The sequence below is a fragment of the Myotis daubentonii genome, chromosome 7 (genome assembly GCF_963259705.1).
Source record: "Myotis daubentonii chromosome 7, mMyoDau2.1, whole genome shotgun sequence".
Taxonomy (NCBI): Eukaryota; Metazoa; Chordata; class Mammalia; order Chiroptera; family Vespertilionidae; genus Myotis; species Myotis daubentonii.
The window spans coordinates 48035608-48052808 of NC_081846.1; the positions used below are offsets into that span (position 1 = coordinate 48035608).

A 17201-nucleotide genomic window follows, 5' to 3' on the forward strand; every position below is an offset into this window, starting at 1 on the left:
AGCCAATCAGGATTGCACAAGACAGGCTGGACACGCCCTGGAGCCCTCCCGCAGTCCCTCCCCAGCCCGGATCGTGCACCGGTGGGGTCCCTCAGCCTGGCCTGTGCCCTCTCACAATCCAGGACCCCTCAGGGGATGTCAGAGAGCCAGTTTCAGCGTGACGGTAGAACCGGTCCCTATAACATGCACTGGCCACAAGCGGGCAAACACTCAACGCAGGAGCCGCCCCCTGGTGGTCAGTGTGCTCCCACAGGAGGAGCGCAGCTCAACCAGAAGCGGGGTTCATGGCTGGCGAGCTGCAGTAGCGGGAGCCGCTCCCATCCCCACAGCAGCGTTAAGGATGTCCAACTGATGGCTTAGGCCCGCTCCTCATGGGAAAACAAGGACCTCTCACCAGGGTAACCTTTCCTCCCCTAGTATATGCATGGTCATGAAGTTTAGACCCCCTGACCTTTCATATCACTGGTCTTGCAGTTTTGACCCTCCCTGTGACCTTTCCTCCTCTGGCCTTTGCTAGTTGTACAAATGAAACCCCCTGAGGGGGGGTGGGGGGGATGGACAAGAGGATCAGAGAATAGCTCTTAAGCATTAAGCCCCCAGGACAATGAGGTTCTGACCCAAATCAAATACATCTGGGTCTCAGCTGTGTTTCAGCTCCAGGACGAGAAAAGCATCAAAACCTGACAAGCAATGCCAAGGCTGATATCAGGACCAGCAGCATTGACTATGACCTCCCTTACCTGATGCCAACCGATCAATAGAGACCACAACGCTGAAAGGACACACTTGGAAAGCTGATGAATATTCTATTGGGATCCTCTCCTGAGACCTTCAGATAAAAATCCTCAAGAAGGAGGACTCAACGCAGCTCTCTCTATGGAGAACTCCCATGCCTTTCCCCACTTCCTTCAATCCCCTTCCTCCAGGAGAGGTTTTCTTGCCTCTCTCCTGCGCTCCAAGGGCCCCTCTTTTGCCTCTGTAACTTGTTTCCTGAGCCTATTTCTTCTACATCTGCGACTTGCTAAATAAACTTTCTCTTATAGTTTTTGAGTCTAGACTCTTAATTCTTTCTTAGCCAGAACTCAAGTACCCAAGGTTGTTGAACCAGGTCCAGTCTGACTCCACCGGTCTAACACCTAGTGCCATTTTGCCCCACCAACAGATCCATAAAAGACTTTGCATTTGTTTAAAAGAATGAGATAGATCGATAAAGATAAAAATAGAATCATGACTAAGATAAAGTGAGAAAAGAAATGCATAGCAGTATAAATAATCTCTTTTATATATTAAATTTTACTGAAAGAATAGGCAAGAAAATGTTGACATATGTGCCGGGAGCCGGTCCATGCTTGCTGTTTCAAGGGACCTGGCATATATGGCATACTGTTCTTAATATGTTTGCTCACCTTCTTGGCACTATGTGTTTTAACCAAGGTCTCTGAGAAAGGTTGTTTCCCCAGGTAGGGATTTTCCCCTGAAGTTAGGGAGGGAATAAAACCCCTCAACTAAGTGCCAGGCGGGTAATTAATCACTTTAACTACGAACAATCATGCTTAAGCTACATAATCTTTACTCCCTGGAATGGAGATAAGAAACGCCCTAACCTTTGGAATAGAGATTGATAGGATTGGAATCAACTAGTATAAATACAGATGTAACAAGACAACAGGAGACAGAACTTAGAAGACAGAACCTACACAGAACCTAGAGACAGAAGAACTTCGCTGGAGAGAACATGGCATAAGATCCTGGACAGAACCTAGCGAGAGAACATGGCAAAAGATCCTGGACAGAAACTGGCTATAGAACTTGGTTGGAGAACCTAGCCAGAACCTGGCTGAAGAACCTGGCTACAGAATCTGGTGACCAAATCTGGCTGGAGAACCTGGAGAACCTGGCTGGAGAACCTAGCAAGAGAACATGGATACAGAACCTGGCTGGAGATCTGAAACAGAACTTTGCTGGAGATCCTGGCTAGAGATCCTGGCTAGGCTGCTGATCAACTGAATGCTATCTCCGTGTCATTCCTCCTTTGCCAACTCCGTCCACACCTTTGGGGACCCCTTGGACCTGCTGGGGTTGGACCCCGGCACATATGTAAGAAGAAAAATATTTAGAAAATGTATACCAAATTTGGTGTAAATTACCTGGGAGTGATAGGGCATACTTTTATTTTCTACATTAATTCTACCTGTAATTTTGAATTTTGTATAACGAACATATCTAGAGAGAACCAAGATGGCGGCATAGGTAAACACCTGTACTTGCTGACTCCCACAACCACATCAAAATTACAACTAAAATACATAACAACTATCATCCAGAACCAAAGGAAAGCTGGCTGAGTGGAAGTACTACAACTAGAAAGGTAAAGAAGAAAGTGCACTGAAACTGGTAGGAGGTGTGGAGGCACAGAACAGGTTGGCACCCAGGTGCACCACTTTTTTAATCAGAAGGGAGATTCAAGCTCCCGCTTGCTCTGAGCTCCAGTGCCGGGCGAGACTCGGGGGGGAACCAGACACATACAGGGAGAAACTGGACTTTCTGGCATCAGGGCAAGAACTTGGGGGTGTCTTTCTTCCAGACGGAGGTGCTCCCAAGGTTCATTGTTCCTCTGCTGGAACCTCCCAGGTGCAGGGCTGACTGGCAGTCACTGCTGTTTGCTCTGCCCTGGAGATTCCCTGAGTCCCCACCCTACCCAATTTATAACCCCACTCAAGCTGTGCACAGCAGCTTTTGCATATGATTGGCCTGTCCTTTCTCAGCCTAAAACCTGTGAAACAGCTGCAGCTGTGTCAGGAAGCCCCAAAGCTATCAAAAGAAGGCCCAAGACTGCACCAGCACCAGCACCAGCCTGTCTTGCTTCATAGCTGGGCCTCATCTGGGCACTTCCAAACCCGATACAAAGAGGAGGAATCTGCAGATCTCTCTGTAGCTCCTGCTGGGTGGCCCCAGGCAGTGGCTGACTTTGCACCTCCTTGGAGATCCAAGAGCAAGTGTACCCAGTGGTCAGTGTGAGACCATATCAGATTACAACTCTTCACATCCATAAGTGACACACTCAAGGAGCAGATTTAGTGAGCACCAAAGCCCCACTGAAGCAAGTCTTGCCCCATAAGAGTGTCTCCTGCACAGCAGCTCTTCCACTGTAGACACAGCTGGTCCTCACAACCAATTGGCCTAGAGTCAATTCCTCCCAATGACACCAACAGCAATCAAGGCTCAACTACAACAAGACTGTGCACACAGTCCACAAAGGGGTGCACCAAGAATGTCCACCTCAGGTGATTGGGGGGGGCTGAGGCACTGGGCCCTATAGGACACCTACTACACAAGGCCACTCTATCAACTCAAGGAGACTTAGCAGCTACCCAATACATAGAAACAAACACAGGGAAGCAGCCAAAATGCGGACACAAAGAAACATGTCACAAATGAAAAAAATGGAAGAAAGCAAAACACCGGATACAGAGTTCAAAACCACAGTTACAAGGTTACTAAAGAATCTTCTAGAAACCTCCGAGGAACTTAGTGAGACCTTCAAGGATCTCAGTGAGAATGGCAAAAAATGGAAAAGGACCACTCAGAAATTAAGTATACACTGACTGAAATAAAGAATAATATACAGAGATTTGCCCTGACCAGTTTGGCTCGGTGGATAGAGCATCGGCCTGCGGACTGAAGGGTCCCAGGTTTGATTCCAGTCAAGGGCATGTACCTTGGTTGCGGGCACATCCCCAGTGGGGGGCGTGCAGGAGGCAGCTGACTGATGTTTCTCTCTGGTTGATGTTTCCAACTCTCTATCCCTCTCCCTTCCTCTCTGTAAAAAATCAATAAAATATATTTTAAAAAAAGAATAATATACAGAGAGTCAACAGTAGACTAGAGGATCCCAAGAATCTAGTCAAAGATTTGAAATACAAGGAAGCAAAAAACACCCAACCAGAAGAGCAAAAAGAAAAAAGAATCCAAAAATATGAAGACAGTGTAAGGAGCCTCTGGGACAACTTCAAGCGTACCAACATCAGAATTATAGGGGTGCCAGAAGAAGAGAGAGAGCAAGATATTGAAAACCTATTTGAAGAAATAATGACAGAAAACTTCCCCTACCTGCTGAAAGAAATAGACTTACAAGTCCAGGAAGCGCAGAGAACCCAAAACAAAAGGAATCCAAAGAGGACCACACCAAGACACATCATAATTAAAATGCCAAGGGCAAAAGACAAAGAGAGAATCTTAAAAGCAGCAAGAGAAAAACAGTCAGTTACCTACAAGGGAATACCCATACGACTGTCAGCTGATTTCTCAACAGAAACTATGCAGGCCACCAGAAGGGAGTGGCAAGAAATATTCAAAGTGATGAATACCAAGAACCTACAACCAAGATTACTTTATCCAGCAAAGCTATCATTTAGAACTGAAGGTCAGTTAGAGCTTCACAGACAAGAAAAAGCTAAAGGAGTTCATCACAACCAAACCCATATTATATGAAATGCTGCAGGGTATTCTTTAAGAAGAGGAAGAAGAAGAAAAAGGTAAAGATAAAAAGTTATGAACAACAAAGTGACAACAAATACATATCTATCAACAACTGAATCTAAAAATTGAAAAAAAATTTGATGAACAGAATAAACTGGTGAATCAGGGGCATGGAAATGGAGCGGGCTAACAATTCTCAGGGGGGTGGGGGAGTGTGGGGAGGGTATGGGAAGAGATTGGACAAAGATCTTATATGCATGTATGCAGTACCTATGGATGCGGACAGTGGGGTGGTGAGGGCCTGGTGTGGGGTGGGAACCAAGTGAAGGGGAGCTATGGGGGCAAAAAAGAGGGACATCTGTAATAATCTGAACAATAAAGATTTTTTTAAAAAACGTATCTATAACTTTGTGACCAAAAGGAAAAATTTTGTACCAAGAACAAGTAAATGATTAAGTATACTTATCCATTTGGTTTCAGTTCCAAAATTTAAAGCATTAATTCTTAACCTCTTTTGGTTCATGGACCCCTTTGAGAATTTAATGTAAGTCATAGCTCTTTCTTAAGAAATATATACACACATACAAAAATAAACCATTCAGAGCATTCAGACCTGCTGAAGTCTATCTACCTTTAAGGCAGAACTTCTAATTGTTAGGTCCAGTAAATTAAAGAGAAGAGAGATATATTTCTTCAGTCCTCAAGGCAGACAGAAGGGCAGGTTCTGAGTAGCCTCCTCAGTTGCCTCAGTGTCACATCCAAATATCATTTCCACATCTACCATATTATGAAAAAGGTTAGTAACTATTATCCCTTAAGGTCCAAACCTTTATTTAAAAGGAAATATGAATTTAAGAACCTCTTTCAGCTGGACATACAAAATCTAAGTAAAATCAAGAAAACTTTTTAAATGATACCATTTTTAATTTAAGAGCCTTTAAAAGATAAAAAAGAACCTGGCCTCTGTGGCAGCTTAGAGAACCAATGGTTACCTAAGATAATTTAATTAAAGCACCTATAAACATAAGTGTAAAGGAGAGAAAACAGATGAAAGGAAAGTCAGAATAGAAGAATGAGAAAACACACTGGGCCAAAAGACTGAAGGATGCAATGTAAGGCTCAACAGCTGAAAAGAAAGGAGAGAGGATTAAATAAAGGAGGGCACAGAAAGCTCTCTTAGATACTCAGTGCAGGAAAGAAATCAATTCAAAAGAGCTACTGGGCAGAGAGTAAAGAACAATTTGAATAGAGTGTCAAGTGGCTTCAAGGCGTAAAATTTCAACCTGGAACTAAGCCCAAAGGACAGCAATAATGGTCTAAGCAACCTTTGGACCAGCATTACAGGAGTGTATCAGATGGCTGTGGACTTAACAAATTAATAGCCAAAAGACTAAAGAACCAAGCTCTGTGAGCCAATTTAAATGATGTAAGACTGTCCAACATGGATGGAACATACTATAAGATCTACAAACAGAATTGGACTTTGTATTTCAGGCTTAGCAGAGTATGGGAACTAAGACATTTTACACAGCAAGTATTCCATAAAGGCTTGATGAAACAAAGATTTAATGTAATAGAACACCAAAAATTATTTCAAGGGTGTCCAGTTAAATAACAAGGAACCCGTTTAATAATCCCAGGTTTCAAATATGCTTTGAAGAACCTCTATTACACCTGGCACTTAGACCCTAGGAGCACAGGGGCCTTGCTCTCATGGAGCTAATTTTCTATTGGGTGGGGAGGGGAGTAGAGGAGAGAGAGAAACAAAAAATTAAATATGAATAATAAGCTCTATGAACATTTATAATGATTTATAGAGTGCATCCATTAGGCTCCTTTAAATCAGATCTGTGAGTGAAGGCTTTTCTACAGAGGTGATATATGCAGGCTACAGGCCAAATGACATGAAGGAGCTAGGCTAGGTATACAAAAAGCTTTGTAGAGCATACTGTCAAGAGGCCTGACAAATGCAAGTTTATATAATCAGGTACTAGTGATCTCTCCCCCAATGAACAGGAGAAGAGCTTTCTAGACAACCAGAATGGCTCCAAATTAAAAATGAGGCAGGAAGTAATGTGTTCATATTAGCAGTTCACAGGTCACAGATACTTTTTTCAAGGAACCCAATGGATTTTAATGATTAAGAAGGTTAAATATTCCTTAGTGAAGTAGGATGTTATGGCAATAATGGAATGGCCCAATGAAATGATATAAAGAGATGATAAATGGCCTTATCAAATTTTATTTTATTTCAAGCTTCCCCCCCCCCCCCCATTGATTTCTAGAGAGAGTGGAAGAGAGGCAAGACGGGAGGGGGCGGGGGGGGAACATGGACATGAGAGAGACACATCAATTGGTTGTCTCCCACATGCGCCCCCACCAGGCCCGGGGAACCTGCAATGAAGGTACATGTCCAGGAACCCTTCAGTCCTTGGGCTAATGCTCTAACCACTGAGCAACCGGCCAGGGCTTACTTCAAGCTTTTAAAACATTTCATTGAAGAACAACTGTTAGAAAATTGCAGCTTAGTAAAATATCACAAACCAAACTTATTGACTAAAAGCAGAATTCTTGGACTCTAACGAAGAGAAAGAGGAAATAGGATAGGAGAGGAGCAAAGGGACAGAGAATTCTGAAGTCTGCAAATTACTGAGTCTTTAAAGGGAGTACGAACACAAGGAGAGGCCAACTCAAATAACCATATGTTGCCGAAACCGGTTTGGCTCAGTGGATAGAGCGTCGGCCTGTGGACTGAAAGGTCCCAGGTTCGATTCCGGTCAAGGGCATGTACCTGGGTTGCGGGCACATCCCCAGTGGGGGGTGTGCAGGAGGCAGCTGATCGATGTTTCTCTCTCATCGGTGTTTCTAACTCTCTATCTCTCTCCCTTCCTCTCTGTAAAAAAATCAATAAAATATATTTTTTTAAAAAAATAACCATATGCTTCAAAAATTAGACAAGTATCTGAGATAAGCTCCCCTAAAAATTAGCCTTTGGTGTGCACATCCCCTTCCCAACTTAGCACATATTACACATATATACACTACTTTGCACATAATTTAAAATAATAACAGAGATCCCTAGAGAGTTGCCCCAAACTAAAAAATCCTAAAAATAATCTGTTCTCTTAATTTTATAGAAGGGACAATCTTAGAAACACTAAATGACAAACCTATCTGATAAAATTGTTTTAAAACTCCTGAAATAGTTCATGGACACAGACAATAGTGTGGTAAAGACCCAGGGCAGGACTGGGTGGATGGGGGCAAAGGGGAGGAAATAGGGAACATCTGTAATACTGTCAACAATGAAAAAAAAAAGAAAAAGAAAAAGAAAGGATAATAATAAACTCCTGAAAATCACAAAAGATATACCATAAAAATATACATTATTAACCTAAACTAATCTATAAATTTAATATGAATCTCAGTAAAAATGCCAATAAGGAATAAACAAGTTGGTTGTAAAGTTTGTATGGAAAAGTAACAATAGCTAAGAAAATTCTGAAAAATAAGTTATGAAGTTGAAGTAGCTTTACCAGATATTAAAACTTACTATAAAATTTAAATAATCGCCCTAAACGGTTTGGCTCAGTGGATAGAGCGTCAGCCTGTGGACTGAAGGGTCCCAGGTTCGATTCCGGTCAAGGTCATGTACCTTGGTTGTGGGCACATCCCCAGTAAGGGGGTGTGCAGGAGGCAGCTGATCGATGTTTCTAACTCTCTATCCCTCTCCCTTCCTCTCTGTAAGAACTCAATAAAATACTTTTTTTTTTAATTTAAATAAGCAAAGTGTATCCAGCCTTTAGGGAGCTTACATTCTAGAGGTTAGATATACACATCTATGATAATAAAAGCATAATATGCTAATTAGACCGGATGTCCTTCCAGACGACCTTCTGGAGGAAGCTGTGGCGGCGGGGGCTGAGGCAGAGGCGGCCACAGAGGCCAGCCGAGGCAAAGGCAGCCACCACAGCAGCAGGGAGGGGCCAAGCCCCTTGCACAAATTTCGTGCATCAGGCCTCTAGTTAATGATAAATACAATTAAATAAACTATAGAATAAAGAAAGGAGTCGCCCTGACCGGTTTGGCTCAGTGGATAGAGGGTCCCGGGTCCCAGGTTCGATTCCAGTCAAGGGCATGTACCTTGGTTGCAGGCTCGATCCCCAGTGGGGAGTGTGCAGGAGGCAGCTGATTGATGTTTCTCTCTCATCGATGTTTCTAACTCCCTATCCCTCTTCCTTCCTCTCTGTAAAAAAATCAATAAAATATATTAAAAAAAAAAAAAAAAGAAAGGAGTCAAGTCATAAATTCAGTTCCAAATTCGACAATATGTAGTCTTGTGCCTCCACAAAAAAGTCACCAAATGACCAAGAAAGACAGTGAGAGAGGAAGAAAGGAACAAAGGACCTAAAAAACAGTGAGAAAACAACAAAATGGCAATAGTAAGTCCTTACCTATCAATAAATACTTTAAATATAAATGGATTAAATTCTCCAATCTAAAGATATAGAGCAGCTGAATGAATAAAAAAATAACAATAAGATCCAATGATATGCTGCCTACAAGAGATTCGCTTTAGCTTTATGAATGTGGATAGGCTAAAAGTTAAAGGATGGAAAAAAATATTCCAAGCAAATGTAACCAAAAGAGAGCAGGAGTGGCTATACTTATATCAGACATGATAGACTTTAATTCAAAAATGGTGACAAGAGACAAGGAAAGATATTACATTATGATAAAGGGGTCAATTCATCAAGAAGATATAACAATTTTAAATATTTATGCATTCAACATCAGAGCACCAAAATAAATAAATAAAAATACTAACACAACTGGAAGGAGAAATAAAAATTAATACAAAATCGTAGGGGACTACAATATACCACTCTCAACAATGATATCCAAAGAGGATATTAATAAGTTAACAGCAATTTGGAACAACACTACAGACCAAATGAACCTAACAGACCTTTACAGAACATCCAACAGAATATATATTAGTCTCAAGAATGAAACAGGACATTCTCAAAGAAAGATCATATGTAAGGCCATAAAACAAGTCTTGAAAAGGTCAAGACGTCCTTTCCCCAGCCGCTGGTAAGGTGCTCGGTCCTTCCAAAGAAGCTAAGGCTGTGTTGGGGTGAGACCCTCACTTCATCCAGCAATTAGCACACCACCCCTGGCAGCACTCGCCCACACCACGGTCTTGGAACTCACCTGCATCTACTCAGCCCTTATCCAGCAGTGACAGTGATGGATGATAAGATCAATGCTCTCATTAAAGCAACTGGTGTAAATGTTGAACCTTTCTGGCCAGGCTTGTCTGCAAAGACTCTGACCAATGTCGACATTGGGAGTCTCATCTGCAATGTAGGGCCTGGTGGACCTGCCCCAGCAACTAGTGCTTTACCAGCAGAAGATCCTGCCCCCTCCACCACTGCTGCCTCAGCTGAAGAAAAGAAAGTGGAAGCAAAGAAAGAAGAATATGAGGAGTATGATGATGACATGGGTTTTGGTCTTTTTGACTAAACTTCTTTTGTAACACATTCAATAAAAAGCTGAACTCTGTTTAAAGAAAAAAAAAAGGTCAAGAAGATTGAAATTATATCAGACAGCTTTTCTGAAACCATAGGTTATTAAACTATAAATCAATAAAAAGAGGAAAACTGGAATACTCACAAATATGTGGAAATTAACACACTCCTAAACTAATGGGTCAAAGAAGAAATCAAAAGGAAAATGTAAAAATATCTTAAAGTAATACAAACCAAAGCCTATGGGATGAAGTAAAAGACATTCTAAAAGGAAAATTCGTATCATTCATAAAGGTCTACATTAAAAAATAAGCAAGATCTCAAATGAACACCCTAACTTGACACAGTAAGGAACTAGAAAATGAAAAAAATAAGCCCAAATTACCAATAGGATGGAAAAAAGAATAGAGCAAAAATAAACAAAGAAACAGAAAAGATCAATAAAACTAGGAGTTGACTTTTTTTTAAAAGACAAATCCTTAGCTAGACTAAATAAGAGGAAAAGCAAGATGATTCGATTGATAAAACTATAAATTAAAGAAGAAAAATTACAACTGATACCACAGAAATACAAAGGATCATTACAACTGATACCACAGAAATACAAAGGATCATAGGAGACTACTATGAACTATCATACTCCAACAAATTGGATAACCTCAAAGAAATGGGTAAATTCCTCAAAACAAACAATCTAATAAGAATGAATGAATGGTCCTAACTGGTTTGGCTCAGTGGATAGAGCGTTGGCCTGGGGACTGAAGGGTCCCAGGTTCGATTCCGGTCAAGGGCATGTACCTTGGTTGCAGGCACATCCCCAGTAGGGGGTGTGCAGGAGGCAGCTGATCGATGTTTCTCTCTCATCGGTGTTTCTAACTCTCTATCCCTCTCCCTTCCTCTCTGTAAAAAATCAATAAAATATATTTTTTAAAAAAAAGAATAAATGAATGAAAAAAAAATAAAAAACCTAAATAGACCAATAACAAGTAAGGAAAGTAAATCAGTAATCAAAAAATCTCAAACAAGAAAAAGCCAGGACCAGATAACTTCACTGATGAATTTCATAAAACACTTAAAAGAAGAATTAACTCTAATCCTTCTCACACTCTTTCAAAATATTGAAAGAGGAGGAAATGCTGCTTATGTTGATACCAAAGCAATATAAGGACACAAGAGGAAAAGAATATTAAAGGTCAACATCCTTGATGACTATTAATGTAAAAATTCTCAAAAACAAATGCTAACAAACCAAGTTAAACAACACATTAAAAGGTCATGTAAGATTTATCCCTGGTTCAACATACAGAAACCTATCAATGTAACACACCAGATTAACAAAATGAAGGGTAAAATTTATATGATAATCTTAACAGTTACAGAAAAAGCATTTGGCAGAATTCAACATCCAATCATGGTTTAAAAAAAAAAATTATCAGCAACTGGGGACAGAGAGAATACACCTCAACATTTTAAAGGCCATATATGACAAGCCACAGCTAAAATCATACTTAATATTGAAAAACTGAAAGCTTCTCTTCTAAGATTAGAAAGAAGACCAGGGTGCCCTCTCTCCCCACATCTATTCAGCACAGCACTGGAAGTCCTTGCCAGAGTAGCTAGGGAAGAAAAAGAAATAAAAGGTATCCAAATTAGAAAGGAAAAAGTAAAACTGTCTCTGCTTATGAGATGACATTATATCAGAAAATCTTAAAAACCATACCAAAAATCTGTTAGAATATTAAAAAATCAACATCAAAATTCAACTGCATTTTTATATACTAACTAGAGGCCCGGTGCATGGATTTGTGCATTAGTGGGGTCCCTCAGCCTGGCCTGCGTCCTCTCATAATCTGGGACCCCTCAGAGAATGTCAGACTGCCGGTTTTGGCCCAATCCCCACAGGCCAGGCAGAGGGACCCCACCGGCGCATGAATCCATGCACCAGGCCTCTAGTATGCATGTAAGATCTTTGGTTAATCTCTTCTCACCCTCCCCCCCTTCACTCTGAGATTCATCAGTCTGTTCCATGTTTCCACGCCTGTGCGTTGAGTGTCTGCCCCCTGGTGGTCAGTGCGCATCATAGCTACCAAACGGTCGAATGGTCGCTTAGGCTTTTATATATATAGATAATGAACTACCTGAAAAAGAAGTTAAGAAAAAAATTCAATTTACAGTAGCATTAAAAATAATAAAATACATAAGAATAATTTTAACCAAGGAGGTGAAAACTCTATGCACTGAAGACTATAAAATACTAATGAAATAAGACACAAATAAATGGAAAGATATCCTGTGTTCATGGATGTTAAGATCTCCATACTACCCAAAGCAACCAACAAATTCAATGCAATCCCTATCAAAATTCCAATAGCATTTTTCACAGAAATAGAAAAAAAACTAAAGTTCACATGAAACCACAAAAACCCTAAAGAGCCCAAGCAATCTTGAGAAAGAACAAAGTTAAAGGCATCGTACTTCCTAATTTCAAACTATATCAGAAAGTGATTGTAATCAAAACAGAATGGTATTGGTTTTAAAAAAGACAAATTAATGGAGCAGAATAGAAACCCCAGAAATAAGCTCAGACATATACAGTCACTAATATTCAACAAGAAAGCCAAAAATACACAATCAAGAATGGATAATCTCTTCAATAAATGGTGCTGGGAAAACTGGACATTCACATACAAAAGAATGAAATTGGATCACTATCTTATACCACTCATAAAGTTAACTCAAGTTGGATAAAAACCTTAAATACCACAAACCATAAACTCCTAGAAAAAAAAAACAGAGGGAAAAAGCTCCTGATGTAGACCTTGGCAATGATTTTTTAGATATGACATAAAAAAATACAAGCAAAAATAAATAAATGGTACGACATCAAACTAAAAAGTTTCTACACAGCAAAAGAATCAATCAATGAAATTAAGAGTACCCTAAGGAATGACAGAAAATATTTGCAAATCATTTATCTGATAAGGGGTTGATATCCAAACTATATAAAAACTCATACAACTCAACAGCAAAAAAACACACAAAACACTCTAATTTTAAAATGGACAGAGGACCTGATTTCTTTCTCTCTCTCTCTCTCTCTCTCTCTCTCTCTCTCTCTCTCTCTCACCCACACACACACACACACACACACACACACAGCTGACCCTTGAACAATATAAGAGTTAGGGATGTTGACTCCCTGCACAGTCAAAAATATGCATAGCTTTGACTCCCCAAAAATTTAACTACTACTAATAGCCTACTGTTGACTGCAAGCCTTCCCAATAATATAAACAATCAATTAACACATATTTTATATGTTATATTATTATATGCTATACACTTACAATAAAGTCAGATCAAGAAAATATTAACAAAATCATAGGAAGAAAAAAATACATTTACAGTATTTATTGAAAAAAATTCCCATATATTTGGACCTGTGCAGATCAAACCTATGTTGTTCAAGGTTCGTGTGTGTGTGTGTGTGTGTGTGTGTGTGTGTATGTGTGAATATCATTCAGCCATAAAGAAGAAGAAAATCCTGCCATTTGTGACAACATGGATGAACCTGGAGGGCATTATTATGCTAAGTGGAACAAGTCAAACAGAGGAAGACAAATACTGTATGATTTCACTTATATGTGGAAATCTGAAAAAGTTGAATTCATAGAAACAGAGTAGAATGGTGGTTTTCAGGGGCTGCAGGGTGAGGAAAGTAAGTTATTGGACATAGAGTACAAACTTTCTTTTTTTTTAAAAAGCTCCATTCTTTTTTTTTAACATATTTTATGGATTTTTTACAGAGAGGAAGGGAGAGGGATAGAGAGTTAGAAATAGCCATCAGCTGCCTCCTGCACACCCCCTACTGGGGATGTGCCCGCAACCAAGGTACATGCCCTTGACCAGAATCAAACCTGGAATCCTTGAGCCAAACCGGTTAGGGAACAAACTTTCAGTTATGAGATGAGTAATTTGGAAGACAGAAAAGGGCTGGAAGAGGTTAATGGGGGAAAAGGAAGATCTATGTAATACTTTCAACAATAAAGATTTTTTTTAAAGATGAGTAATTTGTGGGGATCTAATGTACAGTATAGGGACTACAGTTAACAATACTGTGTTGTATAGTTCAAATTTACTGAAAAAATTTTACTGAGGAAAGAAGGTAACCATGTGAGGTGGGGGGGTGGGTGTTAAATAACCTTATTGTGGTTGGTATTCATTTTATAATATATACATATATCAAATCATCATATTATATACCTTAAATTTATACAGTTTCATTTATCAATTATACCTCAATAAAGCTAAGGGGAAAATCAGCCTGGATGGTCTTTCTAATTAAATTAAATGACAATGAGAACTTTTCTTAGTTTAAGAATCTATTATAGCCCAGCTAGGGTGGGTCAGTAGTGACCAATCAACCTATGAACCCGAGTTCACAGTTCAATTCCCTATCAGGGCATATTCTCAGGTTGCAGGGCTTGATCCCCAGTGTGGGGCATGCAGGAGGCAGCCAATCAAGGATTCTCTCTCATCATTAATGTTTCTATCTCTCTTCTTCTCCCCTTCCTCTCTCAAATCAATAAAAAAAAATTTTTTTAAAGAATCTATTATAGCCGGGGCAGTGTGGTTCAGGGGTTGAGCATCAACCCATGAACCAAGAGGCCATTGGTTCGATTTCCAGTCAAGGCACATGCTGGGGTTGTGGTCTTGATCCCCAGTAGGGGTGTGCAGGAGACAGCCAGTCGACATTTCTCATCAATGTTTCTATCTCTCTCCTTCTCCCTTGCTCTCTTTCTAAAAATCAATTTTTTAAAAAAATTTTAATGTAAAAAAAAGAATCTATATAGCATTAAGGCTGAACCTTTTTAACCTCTTTCTAATCTCAAAACTCTTTTTAGTATTTAAAAAACTCTTCATCACCTTGAGATTTTTACATTACCTTAAATCCATTTCATATTAGAATTCAGGTAATATTACATACTTATCAATATTTAATTGTCTATTACTTAAAGTAGATACGGTGCATATTTTACTAAAATACTTTAAACTGTGCATATACATTTTATACACACTTTCTTAAGTAAATAAATTTGATAAAATAAAAACACTTAAGATATACTAATACAGGAGAAACCAAGATGGCGGCGTAGGTAAACACCGAAAAATTGCTACCGCGCACAACCACTTCAAAAATACAACTAAAAGACAAAACGGACATCATCCAGAACCACAGGAAGGCTGGCTGAGTGGAAATTCTACAACTAGAAGGAAAGAGAAAAGCACACTGAGACTCAGAGGAGGTGCGGAAGTAAAGTGCAGAGGTACGGAGGCGCGCACGGAAACTACTGACAACTGAGGACGCAGTTGTCTTTTTCAATCAGGAAGGAGTCTCAAGCTCCCGACTGCTCTGAACTCCAGTTCTGGGCGAGTCGCTGAGGACCCAGACTCATACGGGGAGAAACTGGACTGTCTGGCATCGGTTGGAACTTGAGAGCGGCTTTCTCTCAGAGGTGCTTGCAGCGATTACTGGGACACTGAGACATGGGGACTCTTAGGGTAGGACTGAGGATCAGCCATAGCTGTTTGCTCCGCCCTGTTGATTCCCTCAGACCCCGCCCCACCCAAGCTGCTAGCAGAGGCTTTTGCATATAAAAGGCCTGGCCCTCTGCAATCTGAAAACTACCTAACAAACTGCAGCTGGGTCAGAGAGACCCAGAACTTCCAAAAGAAGGCCCAAGGCCCCACAGCAGCTTGTATTGCTTCACAGCTGGGCCTCATCTGGGCACCTCCAAACCCCAAACAAAGAAGAGGAATCTGCAGATCTCTCCATAGCTCCTGCTGGGTAGCCTCAGGCAGAGGCTAAATTAGCACCTCCTTAGAGATCCAGGAGCCAGTGTTCCCAGTGGTCAGAGTGGGACCATCCAGATTACAACTCCTCAGATCCATAAGGGACACACTCACGGGGCACTCAGTGAGCACCAAAGCCCCACTGAAGCAAGTCTTGCCCCAGAAGAGTGTCTCCAGTACAGAAGTTCTCCCACCGTAGACACAGCTGATTCTCACAGACAATTGGCCTGGAGGTCAATTCCTCCCAGTGATACCTACAAGAATCAAGGCTCACCTACAACAAGACTGTGCACACAGCCCAAAAAGGGATGCACCAAGAGTGTCCAACTCAGGTAATTGGGGAGGCTGAGCCACTGGGCCCTATAGGACACCTAGCACAGAAAGCCACTCTATCGACACAGCGAAGTATAAAAAATGTGGAGACAAAGAAACAGGTCACAAATGACAGAAATGGAGGAAAGCAAACTACTGGGTATAGAATTCAAAACCACACTTATAAGTTTTTTCAAGAACTTTCTAGAAACCACCGATAAATTTAGTGAGACCCTCAAGGAATCTAGTGAGACCCTCGAGGTTATGAAAAAGGACCAACTAGAAATTAAGCATACACTGACTGAAATAAAGAATATTATACAGAGATCCAACAGCAGACTAGAGGATTGCAAGAATCAAGTCAAAGATTTGAAGTACGAAGAAGTAGAAAACACCCAACTGGAAAAGCAAAACGAAAAAAGAATCCAAAAATACGAAGATAGTGTAAGGAGCCTCTGGGACAACTTCAAGCAAACCAACATCCGAATTATGGGGGTGCCAGAAGATGAGAGAGAGCAAGATATTGAAAACCTATTTGAAGAAATAATGACAGAAAACTTCCCCTACCTGGTGAAAGAAATAGACTTACAAGTCCAGGAAGCGCAGAGAACCCCAAACAAAAGGAATCCAAAGAGGACCACACCAAGACACAGCATAATTAAAATGCCAAGAGCAAAAGACAAAGAGAGAATCTTAAAAGCAGCAAGAGAAAGAAAGTCAGTTACCTACAAGGGAGTACCCATACAACTGTCAGCTGATTTCTCAACAGAAACTTTGCAGGCCAGAAGGGAGTGGCAAGAAATATTCAAAGTGATAAATAGCAAGAACCTACAGCCAAGATTCCTTTACCCTGCAAAGCTATCATTCAGAATTGAAGGTCAGATAAAGAGCTTCACAGACAAGAAAAAGCTAAAGGAGTTCATCACCACCAAACCAGTATTATATAAAATGCTGAAAGGTATCCTTTAAGAAGAGGAAGAAGAAGAAAAAGGTAAAGATACAAATTATGAACAACAAATACAC

General features: G+C 40.5%; 1 protein-coding gene and 1 pseudogene across 12 annotated transcripts in view; one reads left to right on the top strand and one right to left on the bottom strand.

The window, feature by feature from the left end:
- Positions 1–17201, bottom strand: part of UBR3 (ubiquitin protein ligase E3 component n-recognin 3) — a 179641-nt gene that overhangs the window by 148204 nt on the left and 14236 nt on the right. Inside the window, exon 1 of one of the 12 annotated variants that reach the window (XM_059704161.1) lies at positions 9697–9879. The exons of the other annotated variants lie outside the window; for them this stretch is intronic. The gene's annotated coding sequence lies outside the window, so the exon portion shown is untranslated. Of the gene's footprint in view, positions 1–9696; positions 9880–17201 lie in introns of those variants that run through there. 12 annotated transcript variants of the gene reach the window in all.
- LOC132238764 (large ribosomal subunit protein P1-like) lies at positions 9374–10008 on the top strand (annotated as a pseudogene).